This window comes from Narcine bancroftii, chromosome 2 (assembly GCF_036971445.1).
Source record: "Narcine bancroftii isolate sNarBan1 chromosome 2, sNarBan1.hap1, whole genome shotgun sequence".
Lineage (NCBI taxonomy): Eukaryota > Metazoa > Chordata > Chondrichthyes > Torpediniformes > Narcinidae > Narcine > Narcine bancroftii.
The window spans coordinates 29,124,904-29,137,544 of record NC_091470.1 but is presented as its reverse complement, the minus strand read 5'-3'; the positions used below and the strand labels follow the sequence as shown (position 1 = coordinate 29,137,544).

At 47.7% G+C, this 12,641-nt stretch overlaps 1 long non-coding RNA gene across 1 annotated transcript; it reads left to right on the top strand.

Moving 5' to 3' along the window:
- The first annotated feature begins 5,465 nt into the window (after nucleotides 1–5,465).
- On the top strand, nucleotides 5,466–11,306 carry LOC138752282 (uncharacterized). Its single transcript, XR_011350479.1, has 3 exons — nucleotides 5,466–5,531; nucleotides 10,208–10,335; nucleotides 11,171–11,306. It is a non-coding gene; the product is annotated as an uncharacterized lncRNA (long non-coding RNA).
- The last annotated feature ends 1,335 nt before the right edge of the window (nucleotides 11,307–12,641 follow it).

The following is a 12,641-nucleotide window of genomic DNA, read 5'->3' as shown; positions in this document are numbered from 1 at the left end:
CGGTCCCGGGGATGTGAGCCATGCTGGGAGTGACTTTCCAGGTGCTGACCTCCTGGGGAATGAGAACAGACATTCGAGAGGGCTCTCGTTGGTAGCCTTGCACAGCAGTAACCAAATGGCATGGAGCGCCTCGGGCAGGCCATCCTGCCAGTACTCAATGGCCCACCCTTTTGACCTGAGAGCCAGGAAGACTGCCTTCCAGACCACCATATTCTCGTGTTCCACTTGCCCGTTGCCCTCGGGTTATATCTTGTTGTGCAACTGGTTGCGATGCCCCTCGCCGTCAGGTACTGGCACAGCTTGTCGCTCATGAAACTAGACCCCCGGTCGCTGTGGATGAAGGTGGGGTAGCCAAACATGGTGAAAATCTGCCCCAAGGCCCTGATGACGGTGACCTTGGAGGTGTCCGGACAAGGGATGGCGAAAGGGAAGCGTGAGTACTCATCCACTACCGTGAGGAAGTAAACGTTTCGGTTCATGGAAGGCAAGAGCTCTTTGAAGTCCATGCCGAGACGCTCAAAAGGCCAAGTAGCCTTTACAACGTGGGCCTTGGGGGGGGGCGGAAGAAGTGGGGTTTACACTCTGCACAGACCCGATAGGCTTCGGTCATGTCCCTGATATCCCTAATGGTGTACGGCAGATTTCGGGACTTAACAAAATGATACGACTGTGTGACACCCGGATGGCAGAGGGACTCATGCAATGCCTGCAACCTGTCATCATGCATAGACGCACAGGTGCGAGAGAGAGCATCGGGGGAGTCATTAAACTTCCCGGGGTGGTATTGGATGTCGTAGCTGTAGGTTGTCAGCTCGAATCTCCAGCACAGGATCTTGACGCTCTTTATCTTGATCTTGTGGGTAGTGTTAAACATGAATGCCATGGCCACTGGTCTGTGAGGAGCGTGAGTCTCCTGCCGGCTAGGTAGTGGCGCCAGAGGCGGACCACTTCCACAATCGCCTGGGCCTCCTTTTCAATGGCAGAGTGCCCTAGTTCGGAGCCATGGAGGGTCCTGGAGAAGAAGGCGATGGGGCGCCCTTCTTGGTTGAGAGTAGCAGTGAGGGCCACCTCAGAGGCATCGCTCTCCACCTGCAATAGGGAAACCTCATCCACAGCCTGCATCGTGGCATCTGCGATATCTTGCCTGATGTGGGTGAAGGCTGCCTGTGCCTCAGGTGGGAGGGGAAAAGTTGTGGCTTGAGCCAGAGGGCGGACCTTGTCCGAGAAGCGAGGTACCCACTGCGTAATAAGAGAACAGGCCCAGGCACCTGCAGAGGGTCACACACTTCTCCTTGTAAGTGAGGTTCAGCTCTGCGGCCGTCTGGAAGAATTTTTCCAGGTTAGCATCGTGGTCCTGCTGGTCACGCCCACTGATAGCGACGTTAACCAGATATGGGAATGTCGGCTTCAGCTTGTGCCGGTCTACCATGCGATCCATCTCCCACTGGAAAACGGAGACCCTGTTCGTGACCCCAAAAGGAACCCGGCAGAACTGGTACAGGCACCCATCTGTCTCAAAGGTGGTGTAGAGCTTGTCCTTCCGGTGGATAGGGATTTGGTGATACGCCGACTTCAGGTCAATCGTGGAGAAAACCCGGTAATGAACTATCTCATTGACCATGTCGGTGATCCTTGGCAGGGGGTAGGCATCCAGCTGAGTGTACCGATTAATGGTCTTGCTGTAATCCATGACTATCCTCGGCTTACTTCCCCCTTTGACCACTAGCACGTGCTCTCCAAGGGCTGTTAATGGGCTCTATAAAGCCTTCCGCCAGGAGTCGCCGTACCTCCGCCTTGATGAAGTCCAATAGTGCCTAATTATGGCGGAGATTGGCTTGCAGCCTAGCGCAAGATGTGGAAAGAGCGCTGGTGGGGTGATGCGCAGTGTGGTGAGGCCGCAGGTTGGCCAGGCCTGGTAGGTTGGTGTGCTGTGCAATGTGAGTGGAGGGTGCGGCCCCCCGAAGGCAAGGGTGACACTCTGCAGATGGCACTGGAAATCCAGGCCCAGGAGGAGTGGTGTGCAGAGTTTGGGCATGACCAAGAGCCTGAATCCTATGTAAGTCTCCCCTCCCACTGTTATATCGACTGAGCAGCGCGCTAGGGTACCAACAGTCTTATCCTTGGCAGCGAGGGCGATCGAGCAGGTGGTGGGTTGGACCTTTAACCTTAGGGAGTGGGCTATGCTCGAGTGAATGAAGCTCTCTGTGCTGCCACTGTCCAACAGGCACTTTGTTACCTGCCCGTTGACTCGCACGTCCATCATCGAGTGACCGAGATTGTGGGGGTTGTCCCTGGTCAGTGTGGTGGCGGCCAGAACTGACTCGGAGTCAGACTCGTCGCTATCTGGAGGGATGGGGAGTGTCGATAGGGCAGCCTGCTCTTTGCCCACGTTGACCACGTTGACATCAGTCGTGAGGTGCAGTGTGCAGTACCCGATGGCCTCTGGGGATGTGGTGAGTGTCAGTAGGGTGGCCTGGTCATCACCCGTGTTGACCATGTTGCCGTTGGTCACTGGGTGTGGTGTGCAGCAGCTAATGGCACCCGGAGTTGTGGGGAGCATTGGTAGGGCAGCCTGGTTATCACCCGTGTTGACCATGTCGTTCTCAACATCGTCGGGGGCCCTCCGTGCCATGCGCTGCCTGGCCCAAGATGGCAGTGACATGTGGGGAGACACTACATGGCTGGACTCTTTCCCCAGCCATGTCTGCTGCACCAGGGGAAGTGACATCATCACGGCCAGCGGCAGAGATGTCGTTACGTCAGCCGGAAGTGACGTCATGCCGTGAGCCGGAACTGACATCACTGTAGTTCTCAGTGAGAGGCATCAGCAAGGCTGATGCAGATGCTCAGAGCACACGCTGTGACGTTTGCTGGCAGGGCCGGATTTTGCGCAGTTGAAGTCGGGGAAAGGGGAAGTCATCATGGGGACAATGGCACCGCCCAGCACACGGGGGAGGTGGGGAGGTCATAGAGGGCTGCTATGCTGACGGCAGGTTTAGAGAGGCACACCTTTGCAAAGTAGCCTTTCTTGCCGCATTGGGAACAATACTGGTTCCTAGCTGGGCAGTTTTGGTGCAATCATCGATCTGACCCACATCAGGACCCACAGTACTTACAGGGGCACCGGGCGCTTGCCACAGTGATGTTCTCCTCCACAGCTCAGCCTGGGGCTGCAGCTGCAGTGTGGGAGGGCCATGAGAAGTCTAGGGGAACCTGGAATCGAAGGCTTTGACGTGCAGGGCTGCTACTTCCATGGTTTGGACCACTTCCACAGTCTTAGTTAGGGTATAGATCTTGTCTTCCAGTAGCTTCTGCCGGATGGCTCTCGAGCATAGCCCTCGGATGAAGGCATCCTGGATCAGCCTCTCGTCATCCTCTACACCTACCCTGGGTTCAGCCAGTCGGGTCAACTCTCGCAAGTGTCCCAGGTAAGACTCAGCCACCTCCCCAGGTTGCTGGGCTTGGGTGTTGAGGAGGTACCTTGCACAGACCACATTCATGGGGGGCTTGTGCAAGTTCTCGAGTGTGTCCATTGTGCTCTTCTACATGGTTACCTGGAAGGTGCGGGGACCCAGCTTTGACCGGAGTAGGACCAACCCCTTCCGATCGGAGTCCAGGATGTCACCCTTGAGTGCCTCGATGATTGCCTCAAACATGTGCTGCCAGATCTCGAAGCATGTCTGGGCTTCCGGGTGGCATGGGTTGACCTGAAGGCTCCCTACACACAGTAAATTTTCCATAGCCACCATGGGAAAATTTTGTTGATTAAATTGTGGTGCGCTGTTAGCCAGATTCATACACACAAAAGGTAAAGACTGTACAACACGCTTTAATCCACAAAGACTTCCACAGAGCCAGGCTGGCTGTGGCTGCAGCAACTCTGAGTGAGGCCTCAGGAGGCCGGCACAGGCTTATATCCCGGAGAGTGATTGACACCCGACCGGGTGGGGCTTGATCCATTCAGGCCGACTGATTGACAGCCGGCCAGGTGTTTTCCTGTCCCCTTACACTCCTGCAGGTACAGAGGATGCCCCCTGCACTAGGCCGGCGGTACACTCCTGCAGGTTCAGAGGTTGCTCCCTGCAGTAGGCCGGCGGTACACTCCTGCAGGTACAGAGGATGCCCCCTGCAGTAGGTCAGCGGTACTCTCCTGCAGGTACAGAGGATGGCCCCTGCAGTAGGCCGGCGGTACACTCCTGCAGGTACAGAGGTTGCCCCCTGCAGTAGGCCGGCGGTACACTCCTGCAGGTTCAGAGGTTGCCCCCTGCAGTAGGCCGGCGGTACACTCCTGCAGGTACAGAGGATGCCCCCTGCAGTAGGCCGGCGGTACACTCCTGCAGGTTCAGAGGTTGCCCCCTGCAGTAGGCCGGCGGTACACTCCTGCAGGTACAGAGGATGCCCCCTGCAGTAGGCCGGCGGTACACTCCTGCAGGTTCAGAGGTTGCCCCCTGCAGTAGGCCGGCGGTACACTCCTGCAGGTACAGAGGATGCCCCCTGCAGTACCACCACAAATACTTCTTTTAGAAAATACATGAAATTACAGTCAGGAAGACACTTTGTCCAGCGCCCCTCACAGAAATGAGGCCCCAGCAAGGAAAAAACTCACGAGCCCTTCATTTACCACTAAGCTAAGGGAGCCCAGGCTCCTCAGTGTCCCTTCATAAGCATGATGTCTTCCAGAACATATTTGAATGCTGATCTGTGGATTTGGATTGGTTCAGTAACTGGGGACTCTGAAACTGTCATCAGTTCAGTGGGCAGTGGTTCGTTGGCTGATTAAGATCATTATGGTCTGTAAGGTGCAAAAGCCCGAGGTGGTATGCTATTGTTGTGTGGCACAAAAATAGCATCAGCAGGTCTAGCACTGGAAACTGGAGGGTACTTGTATCACTCAGTAAAGACTTCCAGCAGGATAACAGCACCCAGACTCAACGAGTTGGTGCACAGTATAGACATTTTAACATTGTTGGTATCCATTCACATTGGATTAAGAAAAACTTTGCAGCAATCTCTGAGTGTGTCAGTGCAGATAGATATGTAAAGACAATGCAATGCTGAAACCCCAATTTACTTTCTGTTCATGACGTAACTATTAATCATTTTAGTTGGAGAAGAACTTTATAAATTGTCAACACTAATATATATTGATTTTTTTTTATGAACTATAGGATTTTTAAAATGTAAAATCAATACAGATTTTATATGAATTTAAGTAGAGCATAAAACCAACAGTATATTCCATCATTTTGTTTATCAGCGGCCTATTATTAATTGCAGAACTGAGGCACTCTGTGACCAACAATGGAGATGTTTATCTATCTCAAACCACCTGATTATATTTTCATTTCCTTTCTGTCTGAACCTGAGTTGTTGCTGCTTCGTGCCTCCTTCCAGAACATATCCGTCTCTTAAATAATTCTCAGGGATTTGGATTGTTAAAGATAAAACAAAACCTGTTTCAATTTCAGCACTGATGACCCTTGAGCTCCTATAACTGCTTGAGAAGATTGAACCTTTTCTATCAATTCCAGGTCAGTCAGGTCCCATCGTTTCTTCTGCGCTTTGACCAACCTGTGTGCACTGTGGATCAATGTGTTTTTGTGGTTGATTTGATGGCTTCACTTCCCTTGAATCCTCTAGTTGAAACACCATTGAGGTACAGAGCAAATCTGCATTAAAAACTGTCGACCACATCGAGACAGGCAAAGCTCCAAAGCAAACAGTGTAGAAAGGAAAACTAAACCAAGGAACAGTTAATGAAAGCGTGTGGGAGAAACACAGCTCATAAAAATTCTAGAACAAGAAAACAATTTGATGGAAGAACTTGGTGGCTTGAAAAGTATCAGTGGGAGAAAAAGGATTGCCCTCGTTTTGGGTCAGAACCCTTCATCAGGACTGAGGGTATAGAGCAGGGGTGGGTAACCTTTCAAAAAATTTCACATTTGACCTTAAGTGATCTCAATGCCATAAGTGCTCTGTGATTAATAAGGGAGTGTTTAAGGTGGGATGTGAGTGGGAAAGGAAGGTTGAGAATCACTGGTCTATACCCAATTGTTATTAAATATTTTGCTTGAGAAAATTGTCATTGACCCATTTCTTTTGGAGCTATGAAACCGTGCACATAACGAGTCAATGAGGTACGATTAAAACAGAAATTTTCAAACCTTTTTCTTTACGTTCATGTACTACCTTAAGCAATCCCTTACAGAGCACCGATGGCATTGGAAATACTTAAAGTGGTATGTGAATTTTTTAAAAAAAGGGTTGCCCACTCCTGGTGTAGAGGAAAGAGAGCTGATAAAATGTGGACAGGATGGGTAATGTTGGACAGAGCACAGTAGGGATTGGTGAACTAGGGAGGACAAAGGACCATGAGCATTGATTGGGAAGTGTTGGACAAAGAGAAGGAGAGGCAAGAGAAAAAAAAGGGTAGAAGATGAATCAGACAGGGTGGACAAAAATCTACCACTGCTAGAATATGATATTCTAGACATAGAGCATGGCAACAGGTTCTTTTGGCCCACAAAACAGTGCTGCCCAATTACCCCTAATTGACTATAGTTGGTTTTAAGCAATGCACAAAAGTTACTGCAGAAACACAGCAGGTGATGCAGCATTCCTGAGAAATAAAGGGTATTTGTCAAGGTATGAGCCAAAAGCAGGCTGGCCCCTGAAATAACAAATTTGGGAGAGGAGGGACAAGTGGAGGGAGGAAGGGAAAAGGAGAAAGGGAGAGGTTAACTGGTGAGAGGATATAGGTGGGAGGGTAGAAGAGGATAAAGCTGAGGTGAAAGAGAGAGGCAGTAACTCTGAATGAAGAAGGAAGAGAAGGAGTGGGGTGCTAGAGGAAAGGAGATAAAGGGAGAGGGAAAGAGAAACTCAGGTGGGTGAAAGCACCGAAGAAACAATGTGGAATTGATAGTGGTTTTAGTGAGAGTTGTGATGGTAGGATAGATGGGATCAGATGGACAAAGAATGGAGGGGAGGGGAAGAAATGAATGTGAGCAGAAGAGGAGTGAAGAGAGAGAGAGAGCGGGATGAGTCAAGGTGGGTGCTGGGAGGGGTGAGTGGGGTAGGAGCATAAAATTGGGCAGGAAGAGGAAAGAAATGCTGGGAGGTAGCTTATAAGTAGAGAGAGATGACCTGAAGTTCTAAAAGGCGATGTTCATACTATTGGGCGATAGAATGTGCGGTGCTATTCCACTGGCTACAGAATTCTGTTCTTTTCCATTTTTGTTGTTCCAAATTCCATCATCTGTAGTCTCTGGTGTGTTTCATCTTATCAGAGGCTCCCAGGGTCATTCAGCCATTATAGTTGTGCAGACTCTTTGCTGGCACCATCCAATTAATCCATTCTTCCCCTCTTTTCTTAAATTGAATAGTGTCCTCATCAAGTATTTAGCCATTCTGCACCACGCCACCCCATTCCATACCATACCACTCCACACCACACCACTCCGTACAACTCCATACCACACCACTCCGCACCACTCCATACCACTCCATACCACACCACTCCGCACCAGTCCATACCACTCCACACCACACCACTCTGTACCACTCCATACCACACCACTCCGCACCACTTCATACCACTCCATACCACACCACTCCACACCACCCCATACCACTCCACACCACACCACTCCAACCACTCCACTCCACTCCAAACCACATTTTTCCACGGCACTCAACACTGCAACAGTCCACACCACACCACTCCACTCCACTGCATACTAAACCATACTACACCATACCACAGCACTCCATGCTACACCACTCCATACCACATACCACTCTGCACCAATCCACACCACTCCATACCACACCACTCTGCACCACTCCACTTGACTCCAGACCACTCCATATCTCAGAACTCCACTCCACACCTCACCACACCATACCACACCACTCCACACCTCACCAAACCACTCCACACTGCACGACATCACATCACACCACTCCACACCATTCCACGCCACTCCACTCCACTCCACTCCACTCCACACCACTCCACCCCACTCCACTCCACACCATTCCACAACACACCACTTCACACCACTCCACTCCACTCCACACCACACCACTCCACCCCATCCCACACCATTCCACAACACACTACTCCACACCACTCCACCCCACTCCACTCTACACCATTCCACAACACACCACTCCACACCACACCACTCCACCCCACCCCACACCATTCCACTACACACTACTCCACACCACTCCACCCCACTCCATTCCACACCACACTATTCCACAACACACCACTCCACACCACTCCACACCACACCACTCCACACCACACCACTCCATACCACTCCACTCCACTCCACTCCACACCACACCACTCCACCCCACACCACACCATTCCACAACACACCACTCCACACCACTCCACTCCACTCCACACCACTCCACCCCATTCCACTCCACACCACACCATTCCACAAGAAACGACTCCACACCACTCCACTCCACTCCACACCACACCACTCCACCCCACACCACACCATTCCACAACACACCACTCCACTCCACTCCACTCCACACCACTCCACCCCACTCCACTACACACCACCTCTTTCCCCTGCTTTCAACTAGGTATTTTTTTTAAAGATTTTTTATTAAGGGTTACAATAATACAAAAATTAATCAATAAAATTATATAATGAAATACAAGTTACAAGAAAAATAAAAAAAAAACAAATTCAAAGCCCCAACCACTATGTAGGTTTGGGAGAAAAATTACTAATGTGTGGATATCAAGTGATGACAACCTGGAAACAGACAGCACAGCATCGTATTAGAAACCTAAAACTTTAGATTGGATAATGGTCCATAAAAGGGCACAAGGTCTTTAGAAAATTAGTATTTGAATCTTTAATGGCATATCTAATTTTTTTGTAAATGTAAACAAGACATAATATAATTTGACCTGTGTGTGTCTGTGTGTGTGTGTGTGTGTGTGTGTGTGTGTGTGTGTGTGTGTGTGTGTGTGTGTGTGTGTGTGTGTGTGTGTGTGTGTGTGTGTGTGTGTGTGTGTGTGTAGGTGGAGTCTTATCTTCCGATTTAATCAAAATTGCATGTCTGACCATCAATGAAGTAAAGGATAAAATTTGGTTTTGAGTTGAAGTTAGCAAGATTTCATCATCTTGATATGATCTGAAAAGAGCAATTAAAGGACAAGGTTCCAATTTAATCTTAAGAATCACTGATAAAGTTTGAAAAATATTTCTCCAAAATTTTCCAAAACACGTAAACCAAAGAAGTCTCAGCAATTTTTCACATAGAGGGTTTAGATAAGAGTAAAAACGGGATCATTTAGCTTTAGACATAGGTACTCTATGGACCACTTTAAATTGCAATAAACCATGTTGTGCACAAAGGGAGATTGTATTAATCAAATTACAAATGGAATCCCAAACCTCAATGGAATGAAAGATTCGAACCCTGTTCCCAGTCTCTCTTGACCTTAACTAATGAGGTTTATTTTTAAATCAAGCAAATTGTTATAATTAAGAGATATTGAACCTCAATGAGAATGTTATAAATCAAGAATATTTGCTTTCAGCTAGGTCAAGCTAAATCTCTTGTTTAATCGTGTACTGACAATAACCACATGAGCAGTGAGAGTATAAGACAGCTTTAATAAATTAATATGTACACTAAGAGGTCTTGTCTCTCTGCAAGACGAACTTAGAAGGCTAGACTGTAGATCTGGACTGCTTTGTGTACAAAGTCACTGGGATGGCCCCTGGTGACCTAGTGGTGTAATTACATATCACCACATTCACCCCGCCTTTAAAAAAATTGTTATTACACCCCTCCCACCCATCCTCCCACCCCTGCCCCCCGCTGTCCTCCTTTCCTTGTTTGTAAGTTCATAAGTCCAAAATTTTTTGTGGCTTCCATTGCCTTCTGGTCCTTCTTGATAGTGGTATAGGGGCGGGATGTGCGGTCTGCCTTTCGGCCTTTCTTGGTGGAGGTGTGGGAGTGGGAAGTACTTGATGACCATGCGGCCGTGTGGGCTGGGGATCTTCTTGTATGGGATTAGGTCCTGCCATCAAGTCTAGGGTGGTGATATTTTGTGAGGCGGGCGTACCCAGGGTCCTGATTTCCAGGGTGGGTGGTATAGTCCTCTGGGGTGACTCGATGGACGACTGTTCCAGTGACAGCTTTCCTGTGAATTTTTACATAGAACAAGTTGCTGGAGAGTGGTGGCATTTTTGCGATGAGGTGAAATGTGAAAATCTGCAGAAGCTGTGATTGTTGTCAAAACACAGAAATGCTGGAGGAACTTGGCAGGTCTCGCAGCATCCACAGGAGGTAAAGATATATAACGGGGCCTGCCCCCTTCCTCAAGATATGAGCATAAAAGACAGGTGTCTGTGTTAAAGGCTGGGGAAAATTGGAGAGGGAGGAGTACAGACCAACAGTCTGGTAGCAGATACCCTGATTTTCATTGTAAGTGCAACTTCCAATAAACTAAGATCCACAGTAAAAAATATGAGAAACCGTAAATATTCAGCAGGGGCAGACAAAGTCAGAGAAAGAAATGATTGACATTTCAAGTTAATGAACTGGCATCAGAACTTTCTTATCAATTCCGAAGAATAATTTGAGTTCTCACTCCACAGAAGCAGCCTAAACTGGTGATTATTTATAACATTGTTTATATTCGAGGTTCAAATTTCCTTTTATTGACGTAATAATAAATGAAAATGTAACAAACATGATAAACATCGGCTTTTGTCTGCCGTAAATGTAGGCAAAGAGTCACACTAAGGAGTGCCCAGTGCCCCGAACGATAAGAGAAAGAGAAGCAAAAGAGAGTCCCTTCAGTCACTGAGGGTCCGTGCGTTCACCTCCAGTACTCCTGCAGCCCCATGCAGCCTCACAGACTCCTGTTCAATTCATTGGCCATCTGAACACCAGGTCCAAGCCCCTAATATGATCAGGAAGCCTCCCAAAGCCCTTTGTGAGCCCTTCTTGCCTTCAGCGCCCTCTAGAATACCGGTTCCGATGGCTGGTTCCTTTGAGCCAGTCTCCAGCAGCCCACAGCCTGCGTGAGGCCACGAGGAATTAAATCAGGGCGTGACTAAAGGAAGCCCAACAGTAATGTGATAAAAATTGAGGCAGGATTTTGTCTGTGGTCCTTCAGAATCTGTACTACACCTGACGTGAGAATTGACCAGAAGTACACTGAGCAACATGAAGCAACTTCAGATAAAAGACCAATGCGTACTGAGCTCATCAAACAAAAAAAGAACAGAAACTACAGGAGATATACAGCAGGTCAGACAGAATCATTGCAGAGAAAAATCGAATCGCTTAGTGCTGATCAAGTGAAGGTTAATTCTTATTATCTTAATTGCTCTCTGGTGCTAAAAGATGAACACTTCCTTTAAAAGTATAATTAAAACATGATTTTATGTTCCCCTTTTATTTTTTTTTAACTTTCCTTTGCTTTCTGTACATGATAATGCAGTAAATTAAGTATTCTCTGTAATACTTCATTTTTTAATATTTTATTTACAATTTTAAATTATAAGAAATTAGTAATAATATATCAATAATTGTGTAAACCTCCCCCCAGCCTCGCTCATCCACCCCACTAACACCCACCCGCCTCCCTTACCCTCCTGCAGAAAAAGAAAGAAGGAGATCAACACTAAGAACAGCTGCGGAAACCAAAACATCCACCGGAATCGATTGGGAGATTAAATTTTAATATCAAGAGTTTTTAAATAAGGGCTCCATACTTCTACAACTTCTTGATTCTGAGCACCTCACTTTGCATTGTTAAACAACATTGGTTGTTGTTTATCCTGGGGCAGTTTGCCCCCATGTTACAGTGAGGTGATTGGGGTTGCGTTCCCAGATATTGCCATTTTCTATAATGCAAAGTTGTACCTTCTACACATGCATCAAGAAACGTGCGAGCCGGACAAAGAAAAAATATATAGTGTTTACTTGTTTCATATAAATTCTGTGAAAGTGAATTTTATTCTGCATCTCAAGTTTTTTGGGTAATAATTTTTCAATTCTGTAAGGGAGAATTGCCATGACATGAGAGGTCCTAACATGGGGTCACCTACATTCAAGAATTCGGCACTGTTTTGGCTTTCCAATTATTACACAGGGCTGCGGAACATCCACTGGAAAGTTCACCTGCGATAAGCAGCTAATGACATCATTTGTTGCAGACAGTGGAGGTCTTGCAGCAGTGCATCTAGTTGAATTGTTTTCTCACAGTTCTGGAGACCCCGGTTCAATACTGACCCCTGATGCTGTCTGTATACAGTTTGCCCCTTCTGTCCATCATTGGTTTCCCCAAGGTGATCCAGTTTCCTTCCACATCTCACAAACGTGCAGGTTAATTACCCAGAGCAAGTTGTCCCCAGTGCATAAGTGAGCACAGATCTGGAGAGCAGTCAATAGGAAAGTGGAAAGAATAAAATGAAACTGTTGCAAATGAATGCTCAATTTAGACTGAAGAGAGTGTTTGCATGCTGCACAAGTTTATGACTGCAAAATTCAGGTTGTTTTTATTTGTTTACAGAATATTTCTGCTGTCATTTATTGTCCATTCATAATTACACCCAGACTGAATGATGGACCAACCACATTGT